This window comes from Thamnophis sirtalis, unplaced genomic scaffold (genome assembly GCF_051295495.1).
Source record: "Thamnophis sirtalis isolate CommonGarterSnake01/CBP01778 unplaced genomic scaffold, rThaSir2_p1.2 scaffold_14, whole genome shotgun sequence".
Classification (NCBI taxonomy): Eukaryota; Metazoa; Chordata; class Lepidosauria; order Squamata; family Natricidae; genus Thamnophis; species Thamnophis sirtalis.
In genome coordinates this window covers 5,209,801-5,216,886 of record NW_028261394.1, presented here as the reverse complement: position 1 = coordinate 5,216,886, position 7,086 = coordinate 5,209,801, and positions in this window count along the sequence as shown.

Below are 7,086 nucleotides of genomic sequence, written 5' to 3'. Positions count from 1 at the left end.
AACTCCCTGCAACGCTTCAGACAAAGGGTTCTCCAACATCTTCTTAAAACCTTCCAGTGTTGGAGCATTTACAACTTCTGGAGGCAAGTTGTTCCACTGATTCATTGTTCTCACTGTCAGGAAATGTCTCCATAGTTCTAAGTTGCTTCTTTCCTACATTAGTTTCCACCCATTGCTTCTTGTCCTGCCCTCAGGTGCTTTGGAGAATAGCTTGACTCCCTCTTCTTTGGGGCAGCCCGAGAGATATTGGAAGACTGCTATCGTGTCTCCCCTAGTTCTTCTTTTCATTAAACTAGACAAACCCAGTTCCTGAAACCGTTCTTCATACGTTTTAGTCTCCAGTCTCCTAATCATCTTTGTTGCTCTTCTCTGCACTCTTTCTAGAGTCTCCGCATCCTTTTTACCTCGTGGTGACCAAAATTGGATGCCGTATTCCAAGTGTGGCCTTATCAAGGCCTTATAAAGTGGTATTAACCCTTCACGTGATCTTGATTCTATCTCTCTATTTATGCAGCCTAGAAGTGTGTTGGCTTTTTTTGGCAGCTGCTGCACACGGCTGGCTCCTATTTAAGTGGTTCTTCACTTAAGACTCCAAGATCCCTCTCACAGTTACTACTGTGAGCCGAGGTGGCGCAGTGGTTAGGGTGCAGTACTGCAGGCCACTTCAGCTGACTGTTATCTGCAGTTCAGCGGTTCTAATCTCACCGGCTCAAGGTTGACTCAGCCTTCCATCCTTCCGAGGTGGGTGAAATGAGGACCCAGACTGTGGGGGGCGATATGCTGACTCTGTAAACCGCTTAGAGAGGGCTGAAAGCCCTATGAAGCAGTATATAAGTCTAACTGCTATTGCTATTGCTATTGAGCAAGGTACCACATATACTGTCCTGTGCATTTGGTTTTTGTGTGTGAGAAAGACCTTGAGAGCCCAGGCCAAGAAATGCTACGTGGGGAACAAGTCATATAAGAGTTAAACGTGTCCCCTGCAGCTACATAACGATCAGAGGAAGAGATCCAGAAAGGATCTTTTCTAGCTTCTTAAGAGATGGTGGCAGATCCGTGCAGTACAGTAGAATTCGCTCATCCGATCGTGTCTCCCGTCTAGTTTATCTGGGAAGCCTGACATTTTGCCTCTTCTCGAGTGGATCTCTAGAGAGCTATCGCACTATAGTGGATCAATACCCTGTTCAAGTCCAACATCTCCCGGTCTGCTTCCTCACTTTCCGTTCCTTCTGCAGCTCTTGGAGAATTGCCACGGAACTATTGATTCCTCACAGGGTAAGAGAAAAACCTTTTCAAGGTTTCGTGGTTAGAGCTGCATCTCTTTTGGGAGATGTCAGAACTGAAGCTTCCCACAAAGCAGTTGAGGAAATGTTCTGGGCGCACAGAAGGAGAAGGAAGCCCATTTGGCACATCCCAAAACCCACCTTTGATTTTTCTCCCCGCAGGAGAGAAAGAGGAACAGGGTTTTTTTCCCCTGTTTAGTGGGAAAAGAAGAAACGTGGGAGAAAACTGGGGTGTTTACAGCCGAGAACTGCGGCTTCTCAACTTCAGCGAGTGTAGATGGCATATGAGAAAGTGTTGTGGCCCGGCAGGAGCCATTGGAGCTGCCGCCAGACTCCGACAGCGATGGGTCTTATGAGTCAGCCCTGGAGGAGGTGGAGGACCCTGGACAGGGTTCCGACTCCGAGCAGGAGAGACTGGTTGGCCACTAGGTGGCGCCTGAGCCTTGGATCAGTGGGGAGGAGACAAGAGTGAGTGATCCAGAAAACACCTGTGAGTTGTTCCGGGATGCACGCCGTCGAAGGGCTACTCGGTGTCAAGAACAACGGCGTAATTACAAGAGGTGATTACGCTCAGCTGATGCTCATTAAGATCCTCTCCCGATTATAAAAGACTGCTTGTGCCACGCCTTTCTGCAGAAGTCAACGTTAAGGACTAACAAGAAACAAACTTGGCAGGCTGGATTGCTGCCAGAGTTCGTTTGCATTGCTGCCAAGTTTTGTAGGACTTGCTGCCAGAGTGCTTATCTCTTTGTTTATGTGGCTTGCAGCCAACGAGAGTCTGGACTGATTAAAAAACATTCTCATTCGTTCCTGGACGGAGAAGGGGGGGGTCAGAACAAGAATGCACTTGGGAGATGGAGGAAATGGAAAAGCTGAATAAGAGGCAGCTTAGAACTTCGGTCACCAACTGGTGGTCCCATTCCAGATGAGCTGCTGGCCGTTGCAAAGTGACACTATACAATGCAGCATACACCATCCCATCCAGGGACTGTTTCCCAAACAACTTGTTAGAATCTAACTGGGTTCACAAAGATAAACCAGGAGAGGAAAGTGGAAACAAGGGGAAAGTTAACCATACGCTTTGCGCGCGAAAATCCCAGATCCGGTTTTTGCCTTCTTCTGCAATCATCTGGTTTTCGTAAAAGTATACTTTTGGCTAATTTCGGACACCGAAATTCTTTCTTTTCGAAACTGGCTGCGTTGGGAGGGTTGAAAATTCTTTTTTAAGGTTTTGTGTGTTTTAATCTTTGCCTGCCCCCGAGCAAGCGAAATACGGCAGCCAAAGAATGATGAGATGAAAGAATCGGATGAGTTGAGGACAACGAGGAGCGGATACATCACTTACGAAGCCTAATGATTTCACTTTGGTCTTGTGATGTTGGAGGAACTTGCTCTCCTCCGGGGACCAAAGATCTCTATTGTGTTAGCCCTACAATCACATTCCTTTCTATTCACATCCCTTTCTTCCATGAACAATAGAGATTCTGTGGCCCATCAGACAATGACCCTCGTCACTTCTTACCATCCTCTACAGCAGCCCAAAGATAACACTGCGCTCTTCAAATTTGAGCTGAATCTGGGCATTGAGTGTTGGGCACGTTGATTTGTTGAACCAGTTTTGGCTGTGCAGAAGGGGGCGTACGTTGCTTTCTTCCCATGCAGAGAAGGGGGAGCGATTTGAAAACGGGCAGATAAAGGAAGAAGTAGAAGAGAGAGAAAAAAGCCATGAAAATAATCCAGAGCAAGAAAAAAGCAGATTGCAAACAGTTGCATATTCTTAGCTCTCCTTCCAGGTTTGAAGGGGATCTGATCGAAGTAGATTTAAAGGAAAGGCAAGAAGGGACGTTCTGTTTAACGGATCTGGAATTTAGAAAAATAACCAAAGATTTGCGTAGCTGTACACGCACACATGCACTTTGGATGTGCAATCACTAAATTCCGCCTTTGAAACCCAAAGCATCTTGCGTTAGCATCCCGGTTTCTATCTAGCAATAGCAATAGCAGTTAGACTTATATACCGCTTCATAGGGCTTTCAGCCCTCTCTAAGCGGTTTACAGAGTCAGCATATCGCCCCCACAGTCTGGGTCCTCATTTCACCCACCTCGGAAGGATGGAAGGCTGAGTCAACCTTGAGCCGGTGAGATTAGAACCGCTGAACTGCAGATAACCGTCAGCTGTAGTGGCCTTCAGTACTGCACCCTAACCACTGCGCCACCTCGGCTCTATCTCCCTCCTTCCCTTCCTCTTTCCCTCCTTCAGTCTCATCTACCTCTCTAAGTGCTGAGAAAAGAGAAATGAGATACTTGCTTTGAAAAATGAGAAAATGGTGCAATTGCATTAAATTTTAGAAATATCCTTGACTCCTGCAGAATGCAAGATAAACCAACAGCACCACCTTGGGGTAAATCAGGGGAAGGAGGGTGAATTCTGGGAGTTAGAAATCCACCAGATGTAATGTTCCCCAAGGATCGGATTTGGGACACTCCTGGTTTAAAAGAGCAACTCGGTGTCTTAAAATGAAAATGTGTGTGCTAGAAATCAATAGTAAACAGCAATAGTTAGACTTATATACCGCTTCATAGGGCTTTCAGCCCTCTCTAAGCGGTTTACAGAGTCAGCATATTGCCCCCAACAACAATCCGGGTCCTCATTTTACCCACCTCGGAAGGATGGAAGGCTGAGTCAACCCTGAGCCGGTGAGATTTGAACAGCCGAACTGCTGAACTGCAGTCAGCTGAAGTAGCCTGCAGTGCTGCATTTAACCACCGCGCCACCTTGGCTCTCAGATAGAAGGTCTATCTTCTCAGGTGAAATATTAAACTGTTTATAGCCCAGAGATATGAACGAACCTTCCCTATTCTTACAATAAGTCAGGGTTATTTGATTATGTGTCATTAAATTAGACAAGCTTCCTAAACATACTGATGTAATGTGAATCTGTTGGCGATGTCCATTTTGCTCCCCAAATTCAAGGAGAGCTAATAGAAGTTAGGAGTTAGACTTATATACCGCTTCATAGGGCTTTCAGCCCTCTCTAAGCGGTTTACAGAGTCAGCATATCGCCCCCACAGTCTGGGTCCTCATTTCACCCACCTCGGAAGGATGGAAGGCTGAGTCAACCTTGAGCCGGTGAGATTAGAACCGCTGAACTGCAGATAACAGTCAGTTGAAGTGGCCTGCAGTACTGCACCCTAACCACTGCGCCACCTCGGCTCCTCCTAACCCTAAACCTAAGTGGGTTTTCCCCCTATGAGATTTCCCCATATATTTTACCTGGAAACTTTGGTACGTGTTCTGACCCCCCCCTTCTCCGTCCAGGAACGAAAGTCAAAACAGACGTACAAAAGAATGTTTTAATCAGTCCAAGCTCTCATTGGCTGCAAGCCCAAAATAAACAAAAGAGATAAATCACTCTGGCAAAAAGTCCTATATACAAACGCAGCACTGCAAACAGGCTTCTTCCAGGAAACCTACTTCTCCAAGTTGGTTTCTCTTTAATTCGTGAACGAGAACATTGACTCCTGCAACCAGGGCATGGCACCGTCTCTTTTATACTCAGGAGAGGATCTTAATCAGCATCAGCTGCTCGTAATCACCTCCTGTAGTTACTCCGTTGTTCTTTCTGTCGAGTAGCCCTTCGCCTGCGTGCATCCTGAAACCACTCCCAAATGTTTTCCTGAACATTCCCTTTGATCCAATGCTCTGCCGCCACCTGGTGGCCAACCAGTCTCTTCCCTGCCCTGCTCGGAGTCGACACCCTGTCCAGGGTCCTTCACCTCCTCCAAGGCTGACTCATAAGACCCCTCACTGTCGGAGTCTGGCGGCAGCTCCAACGGCTCCTGCCGGGCCACAACAGATACGAGGGGTTAGAAATGTCACCACCCTCCTAACTATACTGATAAGGTGTGAATGCATTGGCGGTGTCTATTTTTCTGTCTGAGTTCATGGGCACCTAACCCTAAACCTAAGTGGGTTTTTCCCCCTAAGGGATTTTCCCATGTATTTGACCAGGAAACGTAGATATGATGGGTTGGAAAAACCTCATAACAATAATAATGGGCTCCGAATCCATTGACAATGTCCATTTTGCTCCCCGAATTCATGGGGAGCTGTTCTGACCCCCCTTCTCCGTCCAGGAACGAAAGCCGAAACCAACGTAAATAAGGTGGCTTCTTTTAATCAGCCAAGACTCTCGTTGGCTGCAAGCCACATAAACAAAGAGATAAGCACTCTGGCAGCAAGTCCTACAAAACTTGGCAGCAATGCAAACAAACTCTGGCAGCAATCCAGGCTGCCAAGTTTGTTTCTTGTTAGTCCTTAACGTTGACTTCTGCAGAAAGGCATGGCACAAGCAGTCTCTTTTATAATCGGGAGAGGATCTTAATGAGCATCAGCTGAGCATAATCACCTCTTGTAATTACGCCGTTGTTCTTGACGCCAGTAGTCCTTCGACGGCGTGCATCCTGGAACAACTCACAGGTGTTTTCTGGATCACTCACTCTTGTCTCCTCCCCACTGATCCAAGGCTCAGGCGCCACCTAGTGGCCAACCAGTCTCTCCTCGCCCTGCTCGGAGTCGGAACCCTGTCCAGGGTCCTCCACCACCTCCAGGGCCGACTCATAAGACCCCTCGCTGTCGGCAGCTCCAACGGCTCTTGCTGGGCCACAACAGGAGCTAACCCTAACCCTAAGTGGGTTTTCCCCCAATGGGATTTTCCCATGTATTTAGCAGGAGATATTATCATCATGCATTCATTATGTGAATACACATTTCCCCACTGACTTTACTTGTCCAAAGCCAGCTGGAAAGGCATTGAAGTACAACAACACCCCCTTGGGTTTCTGCGTGGCACGACAAAACTGTGGTCCACTAAAGCGCGCCCGATTAAAGCGCGTACCTGACGTCATCAGCAGCGCGACAAATACGACCGCGGAGAAAAAACCGGCACTTTAAAAAGCGCTTTTAAAGCAAGCCGATTCACATAAAGGTAAGGGTTAGGTTTAGGTTAAGCGTTAGGGTTAGGTTTAGGGTTAGGTTTGGGGGGGTTAGGGTAAGGTTTTCGCGTTAATTTTAACTCTACCGCTCACAGCATGATGTTTTCGTCGCGCTGTGATGATGTCAGGTACGCGCTTTCGTCGAGCGCGCTTTAGTCTACCGCGGTTTTGTGGTGGAACCGGGTTTCTGCAGTTGTGAGAAATGGATGCTAGTTGTCAAAACGTCCGAATTTCAACCGCAGAATGCACAACGGTTATAAGCCTGAATATGGTTGTAAGCTGCTTATTGTTGTTAACTTCGAAGTGTCACTAAGCAAAATCATTTCTAGTTAAAGACTATCTGTAATGGGGACGTCAGTTAGTTCAGATTCAAATCCAATCCCTCTGTTGAAAATTTCAATGAGTGAGTGAGTGAATGAATGAATGAATTAATGAACAAACGGACGAAAGAACACTTCCACCCCTTTTCAAGAAAGCCACCAAGCCGGAAACTAGAATGGGGCGCTTCTTTTATTGAAAACCAACAACCAAGTTAGTTATTAGAGAGAATTTTTCAAATCATATAAGCACCCCGAGTTCCTTTTCTAAATATAAATAGTCTTCCATTTCCGCAGGAAACTTGGGGTGGAAGTGAGAAGAAAGGGGGGGAGGAAGGGGGGAAAAAGGGGAGGGGAATGGAAGGAGAGTTTGGGGCTCGCTTTCTTCAAACCAGGATCAGCCTTGAAAGCTGGTCACATTTGCCCCATGGAGACCCAGCTCGTAGTCCACAAGGGATCTGTGGTCATTTCATTTGCTGGGTTGCAAATCA